Consider the following 27189-nt stretch of genomic DNA (forward strand, 5'->3'; position numbering starts at 1 on the left):
AAATTAAATGAGGTCCTAAGTTTGAATCCTTTCCTTTGCGAAATAATTCAATTTTGCAAAATCCCTTGTTTTTTTTATGTGTGTGCCATCCATACCCTTGAAACCTAAGTATAAATACAAATTTTCATTATATTTTTGAGACTTTAATTCATTTTTTTTCCTACCCTAGCCGTTCACCCTATTCTTCTCTTCTTTTCTCTTCAATTTTCTTTCTTTATCCCGTTGTTGTCGTCGCCTACACCTCCCAATTTACCATCTCTTTCTTATTCTTTTTGCATCAAGATTGTGCACCATCTCCTTTAATCTATTGCTACCATTTATTATCATCTAAATCAGGCCCAAATCTGAAATCTTGAAACCCAAGATCGATCCCGAATATTGCTAAGAATGTGTCATTGTCGTTTCTCTCAACTAGCTTGGGTAAGATCTCTTTTCTCTTCAATTTCTGAATTAATCTTGTCAATTAAAAACCAAAATTTCTAGATCTAGAATTTGGTGGATTTTAAATAATTTCAAAGGTATTTTTCTAGATTTTAGTGAGATCTCAGACTGTTTTAAAATTTAGCCCCAATTTTGGCCACTATGGGTGGTGGTGCGTGCGCCTATGTGCAAGAAAGGGGGTTGTTTTGTTTCTTGGGTCTTGCCCATATTTTTCCAGCACTAAATTGTGTTCTTGAAACCTCATAATCAGCCTTTAATCACATGTCAATTAGGGAAAAATTTTCTTGATCGTTTGGGCATTCGAAACTCATAAATTGGGAAGCGTAAGTTCAATTAAGCGTAAAATTAATTGTTGTTTTGACATAGTTGTAGGGTAAAGGTTATGAGTTTATTAAATGAAGGAATTTAATCATTATTAGCTACTGATTTTCCATTATATTATTGAATTATGTGTTAACCCAAACGCCCCAAATCATTCGTAAAGGCGAAGAATGATTGTACGTACGGTTCGCATCGACACAGTGTAAGGAATCTAACTAGTTTGGATTCATAAAATAGTTATAATTTCAACGATTGCTTTGAAATCATAAGAGATTTTTTTGGGTCTTGTTTAATGGTAAATTTATTAAATTTATACTTAATTTTGGTTTTGGTTCGTTTAATTATTAAGGAAAATTGGAAGATTCGCTAGTGTGCTGTGAGGAAGCGAAAAATAATGTGTGAGTCCTAAACTCATAAAAATGTTTGAAAATGTTAAATATCATGTTATATTTTATAGATTATCTTGTTGATTGGATTGTATTAATTTCCAAATTATTGATTTTGTGAGTGGTTGAACCAGGCATGTTTCGAGCCTTAAAAGATTGACATGTTGGCAAAATTGCTAGTTTAATAGTATGAATGTTTGATTGAGTTTGTAATTGCATATTGGAGTTATGAGATAAGAAAATGTGTGACTGAATGATATAATTTGTTAAGATATTAAGCTTATGTATGATTTAAACGTATAAGATATTTGTTATATTATGTACTGAAAAGGGGGCTATTTATGCACAATGAAAATTTGTAAAGTAATGGAAATTGAATGATATTGATTGATACCAACACAATGGTAATTTGAAAGATTGGAACACTATTTCCATTTAATAAAAGTATGTGATTATTGAGGACATGCTGAGCGTGCCAAATGAATGTGAAAAGTATTGAAATATAATTATGTATGAGATTGTGTGACATATTGCATATGCACTCGGGTGGGATCCTATGGTTGACAGAGGAGTTCCGTGGAGTACCAGCGGCATATTAAGTCCGCATTATTCGTAGTCAGTGCACTGCAGTTGGAGTATCGAGAGGAATGGCAATTTATCGTATTTTTACTGGCAGCTTGTCTGCATTTTTACTGGCAGAATTTTTTGCATATTGTTATTGATGGTTTTAACCACGACAGGCTTATGCCCATAATGATTTGGAGTTCATATGATAGGTTCTAAGGAACTTGTGGTGTGTAGCGGATGGTATATGTAGGAACCTTTTTGCATTGCATCATGCTCACGACATATTCGAATGTTATTGATTTATGATATGTGTTTTATTGTGTTGTATTGAATGGTATCAAAATTAATGATTGTTACTCGTATGAATGATTTCCCACGCTCATACACCATTTGACATCAATTTGATAATGGCTATGCAATGATATGAAATTCCTATGATGGTTCTATTTTCTGCTGTTAAAACCAATTTGTTTCATTATATTTGATATTTATGTTTGTTTAAATAATTGCTCGAAACACACTGAGCTTTTCATAAGCTCACCCCCAATAGTGTTTAACTTTTCAAGTAAATCTTGAAATTAGGACTGGACTCGGCATTCAGAGAATCACCTTGGAGCTCGGACTATTTTTAATAAGTATTACTAAGTCTTTATTGGTTTTGGCTTGTAATTTTTAATTATCTCTAGTCTGTGGCTTGGTAACTTTTCTTTTGGGGATTTTTCCATGCATTACTCAAGCATAATAACCGAATAATGCATGATATCAGACTTAAGTAAAATTTGATATTGTTCCTTAGTTTGCAAAGGAACTATTTTTGAAAAACAAATCGATAAGGCAACTAAGTTTCCAAAATGACTTGAAAAATGGTTTTTCAGCTACATTAGTTTAACATCGAGGTTTTTTTAAAGAAGAGCGACAAGCAAATGGTTTTTGTAAAACAACACTATCAACAATAAAATGAATCTTAAGTATACACGACCTAATGAATGAATGCTTTTAATGTAACTCAAAGTACAATTATGGTTTTCTCTAAAATGAGTTTATTTAAGGTTTTCAAAAGTAATGTAAGTTAGCTTAGCCATTTCAGTGGCTAATGTAGCCTTTTCAATCTAGCCATAATGTCTAGGCCAGGTTTGGGAGGTTACAAAATGTTTGGATGTCGGGACTTGAGAGAGGCTTAGTAAAGCTTAACTGACATAAAAGAATAAAATAGTTGAATTGTTCCATAGAGATAGAGAGAAAACTAAAAAAAAAACCACCTCCATGTTATCAAAGCAAGAGAAAAGATCATTGATGAATATCTTGAAGAATAATGAGGACATTTGTGATGTTCCACAGTGGATATGTCAGGAATTGATCCTACAATGATACAAAATTGTTTATATGTCAATCCTATAGCAAAACTTGAAAAGTAGAGAAAAAAGTTCCTAGAAGTAAAAATCTAAGCAATTAGGTAGGAGACGCAAAAACTCTTTTTTGCAAACTTATTAAAAGAGGTATTGTATCTTGAATGTGTCTTTAATGTGGTAATGATTCCCTCATCTTAACAATGGGAAGTGGATGGTGTGTGGTGACATCACTCATCTTAACAAAGCACTCCCTAAAGATAGTTTTCCACTTCCATCCATCGATAGATTGGTTGACGCTTTAGCGTGTTACAAGTATATAAGCTTCATGGACAATTTTTAGGATATAATCAAATACAGATAGCCCTTGAATATCAAAAGAAAACAACTTCATAACTGAATATGGCTTGTTTGATTATAAAGTCATGCCTTTTCGACTGAAGAATGTTGGAGCAACATACCAGAGGTTGGTTAATAAAATTCTTTTCCACCAAATTGGTCGTAATATGGCAGTATATTTTGATGATATTTTGACCACGAGTCCTTCGATTGAACAATATTTGGTGGACTTGTAAGAACCTTTTGATGTCCTCACTGACTGCACCCCAGCGTGTGCGCATCGGGGCTTAAGAAAATGCAATTGAATATATATGTGAAGGGTGGTGTATGTAAGTGTACAGGTCAAATTGTACTATAGTAAAGTTTACAACAAAACACTAGAAAGTATTTTGAGGATAGTACCCAAGGGAGGTTTGTTTAAACTAAATTATTAGAACAAATAACACGTTACCGAGGTCTAAATAGCTACTTACGTGCTGATCATATTACAACAAAGTAATGACGAGATGAATCACAAAACAAAACTAAAGTATATAAATCACAATCAATATAAGCAAACAGAGGAGTGACTCACTTCCTTGCTCATGATTAACTTAGATATAGGGTTTTTATTAATTAGCTAACAATTAACCTAATTAATACCTTTTGGCCTAAAACTAGATTAATTTATCGAGTTAATTTACTTTTCTTTTGACCTGATCAATTAAATCAAGTTAGATTAAGTTGGTGCTAAAAAGACTATCATTTTGGCCTCATCTACCTATGTCACTTCCTAGAGTCATAAATTCTAAGGTTTAGTTCACTTAACCTAATCCAGCTAAGTAGTTTTGAAACCCTAACCCAAGTTAATGACTCCCACTTCTGCTTGTCAACCTTTATAGAGTTTTAGTTCATGGTCATTTTAGATGCAATCTCTCCTACCCAATTATAAAACATTCAAATAAATGTAAAAATAAAGAGAATGGAAAATAATGCTCAGAATCTGAAAATCTTGAATCACTGCTTGGATTTTTGAACCCACGAATGATGTTGATCTTTGATTTGGTGAAGAAGAAAATAATAGAAAGAGTAATTAAATGAAAACAAAAACGGAATTGATATTGAAATTAGCTCAATTTTTAACAACTGACACCGAAATTGAAATCTCTCTGAAACCCTAATTAATCCTATGAAAATAACTTTAAGAACGAAAATCAGAACCCCCTAATCAGGTCTTAGAAGCTAATATTTATAGTGTTTGTGTAGTATGACCAATTTAGGTCAATTACAAGCTGTGTAATAGGTTAAATAAGATTGTATGGATAAAAACAACCTTGGCAGTCATATGGGCCTCGTTGAACCGATGTCACAACACCCTATAGCTAGTGCCACTACTTCGATGATATAATGCTTGGTCTTCGAGATTTGATGGAATGTCGTGACATTGGCTTCTTGATGTTGCGACATTGTTGGCAATATGATTCCTTTTTGGAATCTGGGTTGAATGTTGCTATTTTGGCTTAATGATGTTGTGACATCGTCTCCAGTATCTCATCTCTTAGATTTGTGTTGGAATTTGAATATTAGCCAAGTGTTGAGGCTTGTGTAACAGCCTGTTTTCAGTGGAGCCGAAAACGGTGGTTTTGAAACCCTATTTTTTGATGATCGAGTCAGTAAATATTATTATTTAATATTTACGAGTCTATAATAGAGTTATATTAATTTTGGTTTGATAAATTTATTGAACGATTAGTAATTAAGGTATAAGGACTAAATCATAAAAATTGTAAAAGTTAATCACTATTGGCTTTTATTAGTTAAAAGGATTAAATAGAAATTGTTCAAGGGTTTAAATGGAAATAAGACCATTTCTAAAATGGGTGGACGGTTAGTGTTTAGTTTGAAAGATTTACATGTTAAATTTTTAATTAAAATTAAGATTTACTAATAATATAATAAAACAAACTCGGAAAAGAAAACCACCATCTTTATTTCTTTCTTCATTGTTTATCATGGAAAGGGAACCAAGAAAACCATTGTTGAATGTAAGTGATTTCAAAGTCTATTTTTATAATTTTATGTTTTTCATATTGTTGTCGCGTGATTTAAATGACCCGAGGATTAGATCGTAAAATTTTAAATTTTCAAAATGTTTTCATTGTTCTTTCTTGAAGTTATTGATGTTAAATGGTTAGTTTTTAAGCTTAGATGTTAAAAAGGACTAATTTGTAAAATGAAATTTGTTAATTTTGAGTATAGGGATAAAGTGTAAAGAATTCAAAATTTATATTAAATTTCTATAAATATAGATATTAGAAGGCTATAGAAAGATGTGACTGAAATCGGATTGAAAAATGGGGCTTAAATGTGAAAGTTATGATTGTTTTGGTCTTAGGGACTAAATTGAATAAAATACAAAACTTCAGAGAATTTTTGTAAAATGAAATTGACCGGCCATATGCATAAAATAAATTTTTAAAAGGTAATGGAAACTGATAAATTGAAATGAGTTACCATATAGATCAAGATTTGGACCAATCGGTAGATAATCGAGGAAAATGGAAAATTGTGGATTAGTCCACGACACTTCACTCATTGTTGTTTTGTTTGGTAAGTTCATATGATATAGTTAATTACATAAATGTAATGTATGTGTTTGACTTAAAATTTTATATTATGTGAAAATATTTTTATGGTTTACAAAATGGTACAAAAAGGTGAGAAATTGAATGGATTGTAAAGAATTGAATTAATGTGCTAAATATGCCCGGATGAACGTAAGAAATAATAGGATACGATTGGCATGCCAATAGGGTTATTTTTGCACTGTACGTTATATGGTATGAGATGATACTGGTGTATGGAGAATTTACTATTTAAACTGAAATCCAACGTTTGTTACGAATTATCGAGATTTGTCTCTATGGAGACCTTGGTGTGTTCTAAAGTGATGTATTGTCTTATGACATATGATGTATACCGGCTTAGCACTTTGGTGCTTAGCTGTGTATTGGAGATATCGCTTTGATGAGCAATCTAGTGTGTTTTGGTGGTTACCTGTGTATTCATATCAATTTATTTTAGTTCATCAGGCTAAACAGTTAGTGTAAAACAGAAAATTTCTAATTGATAAAATGTATTGTATTTGGAAATGGTTATATGTTTGGAATGATGAAATGGTGTATATTTTCGATGATTCTGACAAAATGACATTGAATGGAAATGTATTACATATATTGAAATGTTATAAGTTTTGTTAGCTTGATAATTCAACTTGAAATCACCAATAGGGGGTGAATTGACCTTTGAAAACATTGTAGTTGCTAAGAAAAGGATAGAGACAATGAACACTTCAATTTATAGTTATTTTGGCCCCAATTGCCTACTTCACTACCTTAGCTTCCCACAATGAAGGATTTTCCCAAATTCACTAATTTGACAACCTTTGAGGACAAGGTTTAACCTTACAATCTCCCAAAAGATTTCTACCAAATATCTTAATATTGCAACTCCCTTAAGGTTTCTACTCAAACCTTAACATTCAACCCTCTCAAAGATAATAAGAAATAGCAAACTAAGAAGTAATCCTTATAAGATCAAAATGTTTGCCAGTTAAGAACAAATAAACAAGAATACACTTGAGCAAAAGAATAGCAATGAAAGTTTACAAGTGTGTACAAGAAAAGTATGAATAAATTAAGCACTAAGGTTCTTTTGATTGATCTTTAAGCTTGATGATCTCTCTTATTATTGTAGGACCTTTGGAAGATGGTATTTATACCCTCTAATGCATTTCCAACTGTTGTGGAGGTTGGAAACATGAATAAAGTCATTGGGGGATGAAAATACCATATCATTAAATTCACCTACAATAAAATGTATTGAAACTTTTTCTACTAGTATCGATACTATTAGCATTTAATGCCTGATTTAGTAACCTTAATGTTGGTTTACAACGATACCAAAGACAATTTATCAATACCTGGTAAAAGGTATCGATACTTTTCTGAAACGGTATCGATACATTTTGTAATTGATTGGAAATAGAATATCAATTTGGTATCAATTTTAGAATGGGTTTTGATATATTGAAAACTATTCTTAATTTGGTATCAATTTTAGAATGGGTTTTGATATATTGAAAACTATTCTTACTCTTTGGCTGGAGCATTACTTACTTGTTTTAGAAATCGCTAACATGATTGAAAATATTTAACTCAATTGAAGCCATTTTACTTGATTTTATCATTTTGCTAATTTTTTCAACTTTAACTTTTATTCAGAAACATTTTAATTTATTATATCAAAACACAAATAAAGCTAAGTATAACAAGTTTGTAACTGATGAACTCACTTTACTAATGTGAAACGTGATGATAGAAAAGTCGTATATTTAGTTAATTCATTATATTAGTTACGAATTGAGGTGAGTTTATTGTTTTAACTCCTATGAACTTACTAAGCATACATTATGCTTACTCTACTATGTTTCCTGTTTTGTAGTTGTCTTTTGCGGAACGAGGCGATCGGATCACTTCGGAGCTCACACTATCAAGCCTTCGATTTGGTAGAATTTTAATCGTTCTGGACTCAGTTATGTGGCATGTATATAAAAGATATTTTTCATATGTGTTTATTTTGAATACTTATGAGTTTGAATCAATGATATGCTTAATTTTGGATGATTACATGTTGTGTTATAAATATGCATAATGGCTATGTGCTAGCTATGGTTGACAGTGGAATGCTTGAGTATTAGATGAAAGCAAATGGTATTATATGTTTGGGTGAGTGGTGATATTTTAGGTTGATATGGTTGTCAAGCACCTAATTGAGGCTCAATGGTTGATTAATTTTGTGAATGGGAAATTGTATATTTGGTTGGTAAGTAAATTTTTCATGTTTTTTATTGAGCATAGTTAAGCTGGTATGGATTGTGTTGGTAATGTATATGTGTGTAACACATCAAACCAAACCTGATAATTGGATCCGAGTACGATGTGTAACAATACAAAATCAGACTAATTATTATACAAATAATTCAATGAAAGTGAAATCTCGTAAAACTTTACAAATTTAAGAGTATAAAACATGTGATGGGCTTTTACTTTATAAAGATTCCAATGTACATCATTGGTCTTTCAAAATCATCTGGCGAATAAGTTTTTAATAAGTAAATTTTATTGAATAGAATACAGTGATTCAATCCAGGAATTGATATTTAGTAAAAAGCTCGTAAAAAAACAAAGTATTGTCAAAATAATCGTTCTTTATACAGATCACTTCAAAAATATATTTATACACCACCCCCAAGAGTCATGCATGATACTAAACAAAACAAACAGCTCACAAAAGCAACAGCTCTCTACCGTAGCCCTTCTAACAAACAATCTTCCTTCAAACAGCAAGCCTGAGAAGGAAAAAGTTAATAGAGTAAGTTCATAAGAACTTGGTGAGTTCCAAAGAGAAATCATACGTATCATTACTTACAAGACAATTAAACCTTTCAGAGTGACTTACACACGATATTAAAAGTATGCCCAATGATGTGAACAAAACACATACAGACTTAGTATGCCAATTTAGTTAACACTTGGGCGTATACAATATGCCAACTTAATACAACTTAGACAACCCATCTTCATGCCATCCACATACCCATATTTCAGAATGAGAAGCATATCATATAGTCTCATTCACATACATACTGCCCCATAACTCCTCATATCATTTTCATTCAAAATAACATGTTTTATCGTGATCTGCCTATCCGGCTTGCAATATAGCTGCCCTACTGGAGGCTACAAAAACATATCTCATCTTTTCCATTACCACAAATCATATCTCATATATCAAAAATAGATGGTACTTGCTTAAGTATGAAGGATGACGCTTACTTCATAACACAGATAGACTAAATTCAAACTAACGACATAAGACAACCATCATCCACACACACATCATTCATGCATCACTGAAGAAGGATACTTACCTTACACAAGTTATATAACAATGAAAGTTACAATACATGGAAGTAAGAAGGAACTCACCAGAAAATCTAGCACAAATCTATAAAGGATGTCCCTCGTCTTTATCGCTTGGCCCCTCGTTGGCTTCTTGAGCTAAAAAAAATAATTCTACATATCGAATCACCAATCTATCAAATCTTAATATGCATGCAAGAATCAATAATACTTAATCTAGGATCAAGAAGTTTCCTTCCCCACACACCATTCTAACATCTATGCAGGTAACATGGTTCTTTAATAATTACCAAGGAGCTAGTACTAAAGTAGATGTTAACTAAATACTGCGAACCTTCACTTCGATGAAGTTCTTCTAAACCTAGGTTTTTTAGAGATTTACAGAGGAATTCAAGAAAGAAGAAGATGTAAAGGTGTTTCAAAAAGACCACCACTATTCTTATATATTTAAGCCACAAAGACAAGAATTAGTGGAAAAATCAAATAATTCCACTAACACATTTGATTCTCGTGATTAAGTGCACTTAACAAATTTTAAGTCTTATCATCCAAAATAGTCTAGTTCTATTCTAGCTAAATCTTAATTTGACTAATCAAATAATTATAAAATAAAATAATAAACAAATCTAAACAATTGCGAACTTAACAAGTTCGCCCAAAGCATCTGGGTGGGCAGATACTTAACAGAAGAGTCCGCCAAAGCTTAGAAGTTTTCCAAATGGTAAATTACACATAATTCTATACTTATCTAGGAAAACTACTTTACTTACAGAAATCTATCCTTAATTTACCATCTATACATCAAACAGTAATCAAATACAGAGACTCCGTCAGACGGGCTGTTACATGTCGAAAGCTAATTAAGAACATGATGGAATTATGGATTGAGAAATGGATGATTGTAATATATTAGCATGGTTTGAATTGATCTTTATGTAGGCTGTATTATGCCTAATGCATAAATTATGTTTAGTCTTGTTTTTTAGCATAAAAAAGTACCAAAACATGAGAATTTTAATCTTCAGGCAAAAAGTATTTATATTATTGAACGAAGTATAGGTACTTTACCAAATGAATAGTATTTTAAATCAACATAATTCCAATATGGTATTGATACTTATTTTACCAAGGAACGATACTTATAAAAGTATCGATAAAATTGGCTCATTTTCAAAATTTGAAATTAGCAGAATGCCAAAAGGATATTGATACCTAATTTGAGTATCGATACTTGTGTACTTTAACTTGCTTTTTGAAACATCGAAATTAAATATGGCACCAGTACTTGACTTGAATATCGATACCCTTACTTAAAGTTTGAAAAGTTTATAGTTTTGTTTTATTCATGCCTGGTCAACTTGGGAGCTTTCGTAAGCTTGATTGAGTTTTGATTTTACTTGTATAATGTGTCGTGCATGCATTAGTGTTAAGAACTGATGATTGGACTGAATTACTGTTGAGATTTTGTTGTGAAATGCTTTTGTAACAATAGTAGCATCTCGTAACTCAAGTCCAGAACCTGAGCTAGGTGAGGGGTGTTACAGCTTGCTTTAGTGTTGCGACATTCTCTTTGAATGTTGTGACATAAAAGGCAGTCCACTGACTCCTTAGCCATAAATATTGTTATGCACACTTAATCAATTGTTAGTTCTTCGTTACGGCCTAAAAATTCATAAAACAACACTAAAAGCTCAATTTATTTAATGTAACTTCAAAACTAACTAATTCTAGAAAAAAAAGTAAAAGATCAAAAATCAATTGAGTACAACTCAATAAGTGGTGAAAATAGCCTAATTTGCCTTAACGAATTGTGAAAAATCACTCAAGTTGTATAATATAAAGTTGAACCTAGAGAAATATGTCTTTGGGGTTAGAGTAGACAAGTTTTGGGGATTTATTATTTCTTAGTGACGTATGAGGCGAACCTGGAGAAAATAAATGTCATACTGAATTTCAGCCCACTAGAAACATACAAAAGAGATTCAACAACTCAATGGAAAGATCGTTGCCCTCAACAGATTCATCGTGAGACTGGTTGACAAATGTTTGCCTTTATTTAAGGCTCTTAAGGCTCCCGTCCAGTGGATAGATGAGTCTCAAAATTATTTTGAACAACTGAAAGTTTATCTGACCAAGCCTCATCTTTTAGCTTCACCTATTCTAGAAGATGTCTTGTACTTGTATTTAGTTGCAATAGACAAGACAATATATTCGATATGGGTTAAAGAGGAGGTATCCGAATAGAACCTAATGTACTATGTTATCAAGGTACTTTAGCCTTTAGAAGTAAGGTATTCTCAAATTGAAAGGCTAGTATTTGCATTAGTAGTAGTTGCAAGGAAGTTGTGATAATATTTTCAGGTTCATCAAGTGATCAATTTATCCAGTCACCCTTCGAAGGAAATACTCAATAAGGTGTATGTTTAGGGTCGTATGATGAAGTGGAGCATAGAGTTGAGTGAATTTGGACTGGAATTTTCACCAAGAAAAATGGTAAAGGCACAAATGCTAGTGGACATTCTAGGAAAGTGTACTTTCTCCAACAATCACAAAGATCAATAGCCTATCTTTATTGAAGTGCAATCTGAAGGAAACTCTAATAAACTTATTAAAGTTGTAGGTTTTTCTCAGACACAAACCTCTGAAGTTTGCACTTGCTTGTGGAAATTGCATGTGGATGATTTTGTAAGAAATACTGGCGCAGGAGCTAGAATTTTACTGCTTAACCCCAAAGGAAAAAAAGATTGGCAATATGGTTTAAAATTTTCATTTTCAATGTCAAACAATGCAGTAGAGTATGAAGTGTTAATTGTGAGGCTTGAATTAGCAGAGAGATTGGTAGTTAGAAATCTTCAGATATTCATAGACTCTCAATTGGTGGCTAAACAACTATCTAGAGAATATGAGATCCATGACGCAACTTTAACAAATTATCATGCCTTGGGGATAGGACTATCATCTAAATTCAATTCTTATGAGATACAACAAGTGCCAAAGACAGATAATGTTCAAGTGGATGCTCTTTCCAAGCTTGCAACATCATTTAAGATCCAAAAGAAAGGAAAATTTTACTGGAGTATAAGGAAAATCCAAGTTACAACCTTACACAACAAGTTTGTGAAATCGATGATGGTGAAACTTGGATGACACTTGTAACACCCCTTAGCTCGTCAAGAAAACATGGTGTATTACATTCAACCGACAGACCACCCAATGGACTATGGCACTACTGACAGATTCAAACCTTTCGACTTAACTTAAATATTTGGAAAGACAGTTTTAAAAATGTCTCTTTTTGTTAAAAACTACTATTTTTCATTCATTTTGTAATGCATTTTTAAAGAAAATTTTTAGGTATTATAAAAAAAATCTACTATCCATCCACTACCCATCTATGGTATATACATATAAATGATAAGTTCATAACATCAAATCTATAAAGTTAGGCATACACTTTTAGGGAGAAGGGGCAATTCTCTTTTAAACCAAAAATATTGCAAACGTCAAAGATAGTTACATAAGTTGAATTCAAAATAATTCTATACGCCACCCGCCATACAAAATAAACAAGTGGCTCAATAACACTAATGATTTCAATTGAACTTAGTGAGTTCCAAAAATATACACAAATAGTTTACAAGAATACCGATAATCAACAAGCATCAAGACCCGTAAGAAAAGAAAAATAAACTTTTTCGTGAGACTCTGTCATACAAACACAATACGCCACTTTTTCATCCACAATTCTCTAGCGGCAACACTTCGCCAATTTAAATATAACCCATACAGTACATGGGCAGTCACTATCCACCAACATAAACATACCCCCCACAGTCATGCGTGATTACAAATAACCCATCGTTGTGCCAGCCTCAGACCCATATTTCAGAAATCAGAATCACATAGCAATCATGTTCATATTCCATCTATAACCTCTTACATCACTCTTGTTAAGTTAAACATGTGTTCTCATGATCTGCCAGTTCGGTTTGCAATATAACTGCCCTACTGGAGGCATCAAAAACAAATCTCCTTTCCATATTTTCACATATCACAGATTACTGGTACTGGGCTTGTACAACAAGGAGGGTGTTTTTACATCGATAATGGTTATTATCACTCATAGAACATTGTTTTATTACACATACGTCCGGACACAACACATCGACCCATTTACGGTAGAGACAACTTACCATACACATCCCACGTATCATGAAAGTTTCATAACTTAAAGAAAGTAAGAAGGAACTCACCAGCAAACTTTAGAACAAATTCTACTCTACTGGTCATTTACCTCAATTGCTCATGCCTTTACTAGCTTCTTGAGCAAAATAAGAAACAATTATAACCATCAAATCATTTATCTACTAACATTTAACATGCATGCATGAATCAATTGCATGCAACCCAAAATCAAAAAGTCTCCTTACGGACCAGTTTTAAAAATCTATGCATGCACCATCGCAAAAATATAAATCCCACTCGATAACAATCTAAGGTTTTTCCAAAAATTACCAGTAAACTGGTATTTAACAATGGAGTCTTGACTAGCTACTGGAAACTTCTCTAACGAAGAACAGAGAACTTGAGAGTTTGCTTACAAAAGTGCTAGCAAGGAATGAAAGAAAAATTGATTTTCCTTCCTATTATCAAAGCAATACATGAATTTTATAGTCAATCATTTCTACCAAACACAAATGCTACCACTAACCAGCCTAGTAAGAACTGAAATGTTGCTTGTACACTAAAACAAGCCAACTAAACAAGTCATTTAGCTAAACACATCAAGTTGTCATCTACAGTAATCTAGTTCAATTCCAACTAGGTCTCAACTAAAATTTTATGATACTCACCAAGCCATCGTTTTTATGCTAAAACATGGAAAACAAGTCTCTAAATCTGCGAACTAACAAGTTCACCCAAAGTATCTAGGGTTGGCAGATTGTCTCACAAAAGAGTCCGCCAAAACCTAAATTCTGCCAAATGGCAAATTCCAGTGAGGCATTCCTCATTTGGCGTACTTATGAATCCACGCAATATGCCACCCAAACATTTAATGGAAAAAACACCAGTCTATCGCTTATTCTACCCTTGGCTTAATCGACTATATGCCAAACAGTCTACATCAGACAGGCCGTTACAACACTAATAATCAAATATATAGAAAAAGGAGATTTGTCAAATGATAAGAAGGCACAAATAAAGATTTATAAAAAAATGACCACGTATGCTTATAATAACCTTTAGTCACCTTGAATTATACAATTCACTACTTTGATAAGTTCTAGTTTAATAATAAGAAAATGCCCAGGTACATCCTAATAGATGGTACCTTGTACAGAAAAGGTTATTCTCAAACTCTTCTTAGATTCCTTAGGCCATCAGAAGTGAATTATGTACTTAGGGAGATACATGAAGGGATATGCGGGCATCATTTAGGTCCACATACATTGCCCATAAGGTTCTACATTAAGGATACTATTGGCCAACTATTCAAAAGGATTTGGTGGATTTAGTTATGCAGTGCGAACCATGTCAAAGATTCTCATTAGTCCCACGAAAACCAATGGAGCCACTTCATTCAATTATTTTTCAACTTGCAGGATTGATATTTTAGGACCTTTTCCAATAGAAATAGCTCAAAAGAAATTCATAGTTGATGCTATTGAGTACTTTAAAAAATGGATAGAAGTTGACGATTTAACGAAGATCATGAAAATGCAAATGATAAACTTTGTGTTGAAGTCTATCATTTGTCACTACAGAATTCCAAATCTCATTATCACTGACAATGGCACATAATTTTAGGGAAAGTTTAAATACTTCTTCTCTAATTTGCATAAATTATCGACTAAAAGGTCAGTAAAAAATCCACAAACCCAAGGACAAGCAGAAGCAACCAACAAGAAGATTTACCAAGAATTGAAGAAAAAAGTAGGTGATGCAAAAGGAGCATGGACTGGTGAATTTTCAGGTATACTATAGGCCTTAAGAACCACATCCCACACTGGGAGATGTAAATATAACTTCATATGATATTAGCTATAGAAAGTTATTGAATTGATTGTAAGTAATAAAAATTCTATACTACAATGCACAGGTGATATCCCATTTAATTTAACGTTTGTCACCAAAGTCATATTCCATTAGAAATAGGTCACCAAACCCACAGGGTTATACATTATAATGTGTTAGCTCGATTAATCAAACCGAAATTGCCAAGAGGGGGTGAATTGGCCTTTAAAAATTTTGGTGGGAGTAAAGAAAGAATATGAAACAATGAACACACAAATTTAAAGTGGTTTGACCCCAATTGCCTACTGCACTACCTTAGCTTTCCACAGCTAAGGATTTTGCCAAATTCACTAATTTGTTCAACCTTTGAGAACAAGGTTTAACCTTACAACTCTCTTAAGATTTCTACCCCAAATCTTAAGATAAACCCTCTCAAAGAATTACTAAGAAGCAAACAAAGAAATAATCCTAACAAGATTAGAATGTTTGCCGATTAAGCACAAATAGATAAGAATACACTTGAGTAAAAGAAAAACAATAAGAACTCACAAGTGTGTACAAGAGAATTATGGAAGTATTGAGTACAAAGGTTGTTTGATTGATTATTTTTGCTTGAATATGATTTCTTGCTATTGTAAGATCTTTAGAAGCTGGTATTTATACCCTCTAATTGATTTCCAGCCATTTAGGTTGTTGTGGTAGTTAATAAAGCCGTTGGGGATGTGAAAACCAGAGCACTTAGTACACCTGCAACAGTGAATACCAATACGAGATAAAAAGGTATCGATATTTTTTACAATAAATGTTAAATTTAGTGACCATTGAAGTTTAAATATTAATACCATAACAAATTTATCGATGCCTTATAAAAATGTATTGATACTGGATCGATACTTAATTGATTTTGTGAAAAAAAATGTCAATTTGGTATCATTTATTTGAAGGGTATCGATATTTTAAAAATATCGATACTTGGCCAAAAAGGTATTGATACTTTTGGCTTGGAGCAATCTGAATTGTTTGAAAATTAGTTTGATTTGTTAAAAGATTTTAACTTGGTTAAAATCATTTTAACTTGATTTTAAATTTGTTTCAAAAATTTTTAAGAGCTCAAAGTAGATATTCAAAATTTTATCTCTTATACTTCAATTTGAAGAATCTTTTTATCAATTTTGTTCAATTTTAACTTTTATTTAAAAACACTTCAATTTGTTATATGAAAACATTTTATCAAATAAAACTTAGTTTAACATAATGCTACAGAAAATGATATGTTATTACGCGCTAACTTGGATATGTTACAATAGACATAAGAGCAAGCTGAGATTTGTTTAGAAGTTAAAAATCAAAACGTAGCCAAGTATTTCAAATCTAGAGTGGGAAAAAAGCAATGTCAAGTTGGAGATTTAGTGATGCAAAATTCAGAAGCAAGCACACTAGCAGACAAAGAGAAAAAATGGCTCCAACTTGGGAAGGATCATATAAATAAAGTTATAGAAGTTCTAAGATTTGGAGCTTACAGATTAGCCCAAATGGAAGGAAAAGTTATACCTCACGAATGGAATGTGAGACATTTAAAGAAATATTTTATTTTAATTTTATAAGTAACCTTCGGTCAAATGTATATTCATTCTTTTTTAATGGTTGCTTTGATATCTAAGTTCACTTTAAAGAAGCATATTACTTTAAAGAGGTAAAGCCACTTTAAATAATTGTGCAACATAGGTTCTCTTTAAAGAAGCGTGATACCTAAAAAAAGGTAAAGCCATTTTAAAGAAGTGTGGCAACACAAGTTTAATTTAAAAATGTGTATTACCTTATAAAGGTAAAGCCACTTTAAAGAAATGTGTAATAAAGGTTCACTTTAAAGAACTATGTTACCTTAAAGAGGTAAATCCACTTTAAAGAAGTGTATAACATAGGTTACTTTAAAGAAGTGTGTTACCTTAAAGAAGTAAAGTCATTTTAAAAAATGTTGAAGTTCTAAATTACCTTAAAGAGGTAAAATAACTTAAGAAAAGATGCATAATTCAAATTTATCTTAATGTTATTCTTAAATAAGTATGGAAATATAAAGGCGGCAATTGAAGAAATCATTTCAACTATAAAATGAAATAAAGTACAAATCACATTGTCTTACAAAAAAAAAGAAATAAATAATGGCATTACTTAGTAGCTCAGTCTTCTCCATCCCTATCATTTGTTTCCTCCTCTCAAAAACTGAGCTAGTAAGGGTATTGGGAGGAAGCATTACAACAAATTGTTAGGCCTTTTTAAAGGTTTCCCATTTGGGACCCACATGATTAAATACATCAAAGTTCACCATGTTGAGCCCACTTAAAAGTACTCTTAACATAAGATTTTTCTATAGCTATGGCTTCTTGGATACTTTTGTTCTTCTCTGCCTTAGCCAAATTAACTTCAATTTCTTTCTCCCTTTTAAGAACCTTAACTGCGGCTTGCAAAGATTCGAATTTAGTATCTTTTTTCTAGTAAGCTTTCACTCATATCTTATTTTATGGCATCAACACTTGCATTATGTTGGTCTTTCAATTGGGAACCATACCATCTTGAGATCTCCTCAAGGCAGCAACCTCACTAACATGCTTCGAAATCAACTCTTAATTCGAGCTTTGAACTTAACCTTCTCTTTCTTCAAGCCCTCATTTTCTGTTTCTAACTTTGCGGTGTCTTCCTTTAATTTTGCATTCGATTCCTCAAAGGGTTTAACTTTTTCCTATAAAATGGTTTTCCCTTGAGGAAGCTTTAGCAACTAATTTCTTTAAGATTTATCTTCAGGTAGTTCAATTTCGCACATGGAGCTTTTGATGTCTTAAAGATCTGCCCAATTTTTGGTGCACAAAATTCTGCTCATATTCCAGACTATTAATAGTCTTCCATAAGTGTATTGATGCACCACAGGTGGACCCTCAATCTAGCTCAAAGGAAACCATCCGGACATCTTCCACGTTACTTTATCGGGATGAAAAAAGCTAGTTAATCCTTCAAATCCTCTCCAAATAAAATAGTGGGAATAAGGATTCGTAGCACTCTTCATTACCCCCACTAGGATAGATTCTTGAAGAAGTACTACTCATTAAGGGAACACTCTAAGATAGACTTTTGGATGTAAGCAAGGGCCCTACAAAAGGTCAAGTTCTTGAAGTTGATGAAGTTACTAGAACACAACAATTGATAAAGTTAATGAAGCTGCTAAAACACCAATAGTTGATGAAGCTGATAAAGTTGATAAAATTGGCAAAATGGATGAACTTCAGGACATGTGTATTATAGTATATGCAATGGGGATTGAACCTACATGGCCAAAATTAAATCAAGTTGTTAGTTTTAGTTTAAATAGTTTGTAGATAAATTAAAAGAGCAATGTATAGTTGTAGGATTATCACCAGAAAAATTAGAGCAGACAAAACCATTGGTTAGGTTGCGCGAACTTGAAGACAAAGCAACTAAGGGAGTAGATTGGTTTTATAAACGTGATGAAAGCAGATGAATTAAAGGAATAAATTTATTAGAGTCACTTAAAAAAGCAGTAAAAGAGGCTAGATTGCTCGCAGTTGAACTCCCAGAACTAGTCTTCTTGTGAGCAACATTTTCACGTTTTTTCTTCTGTTGCTAATCCTAGAGAGGAATAATAGGCCTTTCATTTATCAGTTCATTCCTCAAAGCACTTAGACTTTTATTAACCAATTCCTTGATAGTTGAGTCTGAAGTTACTAAGGTTGGTGAACTAGAAGAGATAAATGTAAATGCAATGAAGGAAAAAGCATTGAGGCAGGTGTAGTTGAGGTAGAAATGGTTGAAGTAGGAAGAGAAATAGACACCTAAGTTGTAGGAGAAGTTAACTTGACCTCAAGATTAATGGAACTACCATTACTATCTCTCACATGTGAACCTCCACCTCCGCATAAGTCCTCTGCATGACAAACAAACAATTAGTATGAAAATTCTAGTAAATAAATAAACAGGACAAAAACAACACACACCATTACTACTACTAGAACACCAATTAAAAGTTTTAAGAAAAACTTCATCAAAAGTGCCATAGCCCAATGAAAGACTTAAAGAACGAATCTTGGCTCTAGATTCCTTACTATGATTATTCATCTCTAATGTGAATGCTTCACTTGATTACAATAGTTCACTTGTAGAGAAAATATAAAAACCTACAAAACTAGATACAAAAAATTAGAAAAATCAAAGTAATACATCCAACACTAGATTGTGTATCAGAGCCCGCATGAGATTTAATATCTATCATATCACCCCTTAATGGACCTTCGACAACAGTACAAAGAGAGCAAACATATTTTTTTCTCTTTGTGTAAACCTCTAAATTATGTTCCTCACTTTATTCAAAAGGCTCCTGAGTAATGTCAATAATTCTGAATCCTTCAATGTTCTCAGGAACCTTCACAACTTTTAACTCATTTGTAACTTTTGGAGCCATAGAAACCTTTGCAATAGTACCACTGCTTTATCCTTTATTACTTCTATAATCCTACTTTCGCTTGGGACAAAGAGCATAGGAAGATAACCAATCCTTAGGCTCTTCACACAACCCCTAAAAATTCTTTGTGGTTACATTGTCATCTCTAAAGGGCCAAGCTTCAATACATGGCTTCGCTTTAGCAAGTTGATTTTTGTTAAGAGTACTGAAGTTCTCATCATCAAAGTCATTAGAGCTCTTTTCGATCAAACAAAACCACTACACATTTCTCAAGTTGTGAACTTGCTCATATCTTATAGGCAAACTTGTTTGCAAACTTTTCAACTCAGCTTCCTCTGCTTCGCTCAATGAACGAGAATACCAATTACTCCTTTCTGTAGAAGATCTCACCCAAGATAAAGAGAAAGAAAATTCTCCTCTATAGATTTGTTCAATCTTGATGTATTTTTCCTTCATCAAATACAAATTACTAGAGGTATTATCAACAATGCTTTCTCTCCCCTTTGAGTAGTAAGCATCATGAATCCCTTCTGATTTGTCTCACTGGCAGGGGTTACTATATATATCCTCCTAAATAAATTTACAGAGGCTTCTTCTCCATGTAAATGACAATCCAAAAAGTAATTGATTAACAGTTGTCCTAAGACTTTACATCACTGTAACTGCCAAGAGTACAAAATTAGACTTCCACGTCAATGACCTTAGGAAACATATCCAGACTTGTCCCCCTCTATAAAGGGATATGCAAACAGTTCATACGCACTCACGTAGACACTTTCTCTTCCTAATCTCCTAATTCTCTCAAAAGTTGAAACACTTACCAGCCTTCACTTCATTTTCCTCCATTCTACCATTATCATTTTCCCTTAGTTTACCTCACTAGTCAACAAACTTAAATTGGAGAAATGTTATATATTTGTATTTTCTCCATAATAATTAGTTTTAAAATAAGTAAATAATTTATCATAGTAATTATTTTTAAAAATATTTTTATTAATTATTTTCATTTTATTTTATATTTTATATTTAAAATGTTGGCCCATATGTTAATTAATTGGTTAACTTTTCTAAGAAAAAAATTTCAAAACATAAAATTTTAAATAATAAATTGAAGGACTTGACCTGCATGTTGATTCACAAGTTGGTTTAGGATACATGATTTATTACTTTAGAACTCTTTTTTATTTTTAAATAATGTAATTTAAGTAAGTTAGTCCATACAATTATTCATAGATTGAATCACCTTATATAATTATTTAAAGGATTGATCCATTTCATTTAAAAGGATCAGATAAATTTTATTTTCATTTATTTTCATGTTATTTAATGCGGTATCATGTTTTAAATTTCTCATGTAATATTTTTATTGTATTTCTTAGTTTACACAATTTATCATAATTATTAAAATTTATTTTTTTTAAAATAATAAAATAAAATTTTATATTTATTCATTTAAAATATTTAATTTTGTCATACCCCTCCACCAAGAAAGCATGTGTTAGCACAAGAGGCATGGTTGACTCTGCATTGACCTCCTGAACATAACCACCCGTCCCTTAAAACGGAACCTAACTGTCACATCCTAGAAACTGAGTCGGTAGTATTGGCATTAAATTATAGATTAAAAATAGAGTAAATAGAAAACACGTTAGTAATTAGGACTAAAAAGGAATAGAAGCTAAAATAGAGAACTTAAATAGGTAAATTAAGACTAATGGTTAGTGGGGGATTTATTAAAACAAGGGCAAAATTAGGAGGGATCTATAGGATAATAAACCAATTTTATAAATGTATTTGGCTATAAAAGTCAACACTGCTTATTTTCTTCCTCACGTTTTAATTTATTTTTTTCTTTTAGTATTTTATTTCTTTTCAAACTTTCTTCATTTCAAAAGTTGTTGCATTGGTAGTTAATTTTTCTTCAATATTTTCTTGCGCATTACATTTTCTAAGCAACCAAGCACCATTTTCTTCTTTAAAGTCTCAAGTAAAATACCATTTTTCTTCTTAAAATTTGGTTTAGTTATTGAGCGGGCCACTTGGGAGTTGCGAGGGATAGCTAGATCGAAGGTAAGCAACCTATTTTCATATCAAATCCGCATAAAATGCTTTTGACTAGAGTATTTACGGTATAGATAGGAATTATAAATAATCTTTGCTTCTTTTTTTTAAATGTTTGGCTTCATGAACATGGTGGATTGAAGCTGGCAAAGCTATGAAATGTTTTCCAAAATGATTTTCAAAGGGCTTTAATAATAATAAAAGGTTTACGATCTGATTTGGCAAAGTTTTTAAGAAAAATTATAAATATAAGGGTTTTGCATTTGAGGAAGACAATGAATAGTGATTGTTTTCGAAAGAATAGAGTTTAGTGAGGTTACCTTTAATTAATAGTCTAGATCTGCAAATACATGTAGGTTAGGAGGGTTAAAAGTTAGGAAATGAGGCAAGTATTAGAGCAATAAAAATTTGTAGGAGATAACATAAGTAGTGGGCTGTTGTTGAGTAGTGAATGAATTAAATTGTTTTAGACAAAATGTGATGTGTATTTGTTCATGCGAAGCTAAAAATATTGGGGGAACATCGACTAGCAAAGACAAAGTCAAGGAGAAGATCACATAATCGATGCTGTGGTGAACCAACATGAGTACTCTGTGTACGACTCTTGAAAACAAGGTCGCGCACGACTGAAAGCCAAGTAAGACGTGTGAACCCCATCTTAACGTTGTGTATTAAACTTATGCATTGCGCATATAACATCTCGATTTTGGGCCTAGTCGGAATAGTGGTTTCGAGACCACAAATCTGATGAGGAAAAATTTATTTTTCTTATATTTTTATGGTCTATGATTTCACAAAATGATTTCGTGAAAATTTAGTTCAAAAATTTCGACGTTTGGGCACTCAATTTAGTCAAAAAGACTAAATTGTAAAAAGTGCAAAAGGTTGATTCTACGTGTTAGTGGTGTCCAATTGTTATGAAATTTTAAATTGGAGGTCCTTATATGGGAATTAGACCATTGGTTAATTTGGTAGACAAAAATGGACATGGTTAGGCATGTTTCTAAAGTTTTTCATTAAGGGCATTTTGGTCATTTAGTTATTAAAATGAATTAAAAACAAAATTAAAAGCAAATTTTTCTCCATCTTCAACCCCATGGCCAAATTTCACAAGGGGAAACAATGGCTATGGTTTTTCAAGCTTCCAAGCTCGATTATCACGAAGAAAGAAATTCGGAGCTAGACTGGGGAAAGAAAAAGATTGCGGACTAAAGTGTTAGATTTGACCATATTTTTGTACTGAGGTAAGTTTATAGTAAATAAATGTAATATTTTGATAATTATTATTAATGCTGTTATTTTTCAGCAATTATATATTTATTTCATGAAAATATCTAATGTTAACTCAAGTATGAGATGACAGAGAATCACTGTTAAAAAGTCCCTTTGAAACAAAAGGAATGTATCGGATACAAATGTCATGACCTTTGGGTAAAGAGGTGTAACACCCCGACCCGTGTCCGTCGTCGGATTAGAGTTACGAGGCATTATTGATCAAAATCCGACTCAGAATTGTTTTTTTTTAACTCAACCACGAAATTTCATTTCATATGTATATATATATATATATATATTATCACATAACCAATTAAAATCAAACATACATCTTTAATCAAGTTTCACATACTAACCATGTTTCAACAATTCATCCATATCATTATCATTTACCTAATCAAAATTTAATATCATAAATCAAACATTTATCCAAGCATTTATTTCATTTCAATTTACTAACTATACTACATATTACAAACATAGGTAGTCTACCCTGTTTAGACAGCTCTTATACATCAGAAATTGAGCAGCATATATATATATATATATATATATACAAAATTGGACAGCATTTATAAACCAAAATTTGACAGCATGTATATACAAAATTGGACAGCATTTATTCACCAAAATTAGGCAGCATATATATATACCAATTTGGACAGCACTTATACACAAAATTTGGTAGCATGTATATACAAAATTGGACAGCATTTATTCACCAAAATTGGGCAACATATATATGCCAATTTGGACAGCACTTATACACAAAAATTGACAGCATGTATATACAAAATTGGACATCATTTATTCACCAAAATTGGGCAGCATATATATATACCAATTTGGACAGGAATTATACACAAAATTTGACAGCATGTATATACAAAATTGGACAGCATTTATTCACCAAAATTGGGCAGCATATATATACCAATTTGGACAGCACTTATACACAAAATTTGACAGCATGTATATACAAAATTGGACAGCACTTATTCACCAAAATTGGGCAGCATATATATACCAATTTGGACAGCACTTATACACAAAATTTGACAGCATGTATATACGAAATTGGACAGCATTTATTCACCAAAATTGGGTAGCATATATATACCAATTTGGACAGCACTTATACACAAAATTTGACAGCATGTATATACGAAATTGGACAGCATTTATTCACCAAAATTGGGCAGCATAAATACAACAAATTGGGTAGCATTTAAGCATAAAAATTACATGAACATATACCACATTTTAGACCATTAAAGCATATACATTAATACTGAATTCAAACCAAAGGAGATAAGCCATTTTCGCATGGCTTTTAGATACATATACACATTAGTTCCAAAATCAATATTTTAACTATACTATACATGCCATATATTTGAGAACAATTTAGCAAAATACCAAAAGAAAATATCAATAGTGTGACGAGCTTAGCTGACGATCCCTGAACACATAGCGATCACCAAAATCTATACATCAAAACAATTATCCAACATATTGTAAGCTAATTTAGCTTAGTAAGTTATAAGCAAATAAACTCTACTATTTAAACCGATATCTCAAATAATATTCAACCAATTCATACTACTAAATCATCTTACCTTTAGCCTACCATATCATAAGATAATTATTCACTTATTACTATGATTTAACTAAAATTAATATAATTACACGACCATAAACATTTCTTCAAATTTAATCACAAGACCAAATACATTATGCATTTCCTCATCATGTAATATAAAGAATCATATTATATATATATGATTCCAAATATAATCACCACATAGTTTTAATACCTACAAAGCTTAACCTTAAAATACAACCATAATGGTTATTACTCAAGAATTCCAAGTATTTACTCATTTCAATAATCATGATTTCTCAATAAGACAAATACTCAATACTAATAGTTATTCGAAAATATTTAATAAGTTCGCACACTTAGTGCTCAATAATCAAACTCGCACACTTAGTGTTTTACCATTAAACTCGCAGACTTAGCGCTTTACAATTAAACTCGCACACTTGGTGCTTTACAATTAAACTCTCACACTTAGTGACGAAAGTCAACAACTCAATACATCTTATTTCAATAATTTTATCACTACATGTATATATATATACCATTCTATTCAGCATAATCACTTAGATACTAAGTTGATTTTAAAAAGATACAATTTATATATATGATTAATAACTTACCTCGGATGTCGTTGACTAATAGATCGACTACTCAACTACTTTCGATTTCCCCCGATCTAAATCTGATTTCTTGGTTTCTTGATCTTAATTGAGCAACACCAAAGGCTAAATGTTCAAAGTCTTAAAACCTTACTCTTTTTCTTGTTTTCGGTTATCCCAAAGATGAATATGCATGGCTTTGTTTTCTTTATGTTTTATATTATTTACATTATTTTATACTATTATTATTTTACTTTTATATTTAATATATATATAAAAACTATATATATATTAGCCATCATGCCGTCCACTACCATTACTATTGGCTAAATTTCAACATAAAACCTCCAAATTATGAAGACAACAACAATTAGGCACTTTTATATTTAACCATCAAATTTTCATTTTATGCGATTAAGCCATTTTCTTAAATGAAGCACACAAACAATAAAATTAATTCATCAAACTTTCACACATATAAATTCACACATCTTAAACACACAAGATAATATTAAAATATTTTTTAGACTCGGATTTGTGGTCCCGAAACCACTATTCCGATTAGGGTTAAAACCGGGTTGTTACAACTCTCCCCCCTTAGGGATTTTCGTCCCCGAAAATCTTACCAGTGAATAGGTTTGGATAACGCTCTTTCATTGTATCTTCTGACTCCCAAGTTGCTTCTTCAACTCCGTGTTTATGCCACAATACTTTAACTAACGGAATTTTCTTATTTCGTAATTCTTTGATCTCACGAGCCAGAATGCTAATCGGTTCTTCTTCATATGACATATCAGAGTTAATTTCAATCTCCGTCGGACTAATCACATGTGAAGGATCAGATCGGTATCTACGAAGCATCGAAACATGGAATATATTGTGAATCTTTTCTAACTAAGGTGGCAGCAGCAATCTATAAGCAACCGGCCCGACACGCTCTATAATCTCATACGGTCCAATGAATCTGGGACTTAATTTACCTTTGCGACCAAATCTGAGTATTTTCTTCCATGGTGAGACTTTCAAAAACACTTTGTCCCCAATCTGAAATTCTATATCCTTTCTTTTCAAATCCGCATAGGATTTCTGACGATCCGATGTTGATTTCAGACTGTCCCGAATCACTTTCACTTTCTGTTTAGTCTCTTTAATCAAATCGACCCCGTGTATCTTATTTTCACTAAGCTCAGTCCAATACAATGGTGTACGACATTTACGACCGTACAAAGCCTCGTAAGGTGTCATTTTGATACTAGATTGGAAGCTATTATTATAAGCAAATTTAATCAAAGGTAAGTATCGTTCCCACGTACTTTCAAACTCGAGAATGCAACATCTCAACATATCCTCAAGTATCTGAATGATTCGCTTGGATTGACCATCTATTTATGGATGAAAAGCGGTGCTAAAATGTAGTTTCGTACCTAGAGCATCTTGTAGTTTCTTCCAAAATCGCGACGTGAATCTCGGGTCTCTATCCGAAACAATAGAAATAGGCACACCTTGCAACCTCACAATTTAAGAAACATATAATTTAACAAGTTTATCGAACGAAAAATTTGTACGAATCGGAATAAAGTGTGCCAATTTTGTCAACCCATCAACAATAACCCAGATTGCATCTTTCTTGCTCGGTGTCAAAGGTAAACTGGATACAAAATCCATTATGACTCGATCCCATTTCCATTCAGGTATCATGATCGGCTGAAGCAATCCAGATGGTACCTGATGCTCGGCTTTAACTTGCTGACAAATTAAACATTTCGAAATAAAGTTAGAAATGTCTCGTTTCATACCATGCCACC

General features: G+C 32.2%; 1 long non-coding RNA gene across 1 annotated transcript; it reads left to right on the forward strand.

The window, feature by feature from the left end:
* Positions 1-21749: 21749 nt before the first annotated feature.
* Positions 21750-23238, forward strand: LOC128034128 (uncharacterized). Its single transcript, XR_008190239.1, has 2 exons — positions 21750-21916; positions 22410-23238. It is a non-coding gene; the product is annotated as an uncharacterized LOC128034128 (long non-coding RNA).
* The last annotated feature ends 3951 nt before the right edge of the window (positions 23239-27189 follow it).

Source organism: Gossypium raimondii, chromosome 10 (assembly GCF_025698545.1).
Source record: "Gossypium raimondii isolate GPD5lz chromosome 10, ASM2569854v1, whole genome shotgun sequence".
NCBI lineage: Eukaryota > Viridiplantae > Streptophyta > Magnoliopsida > Malvales > Malvaceae > Gossypium > Gossypium raimondii.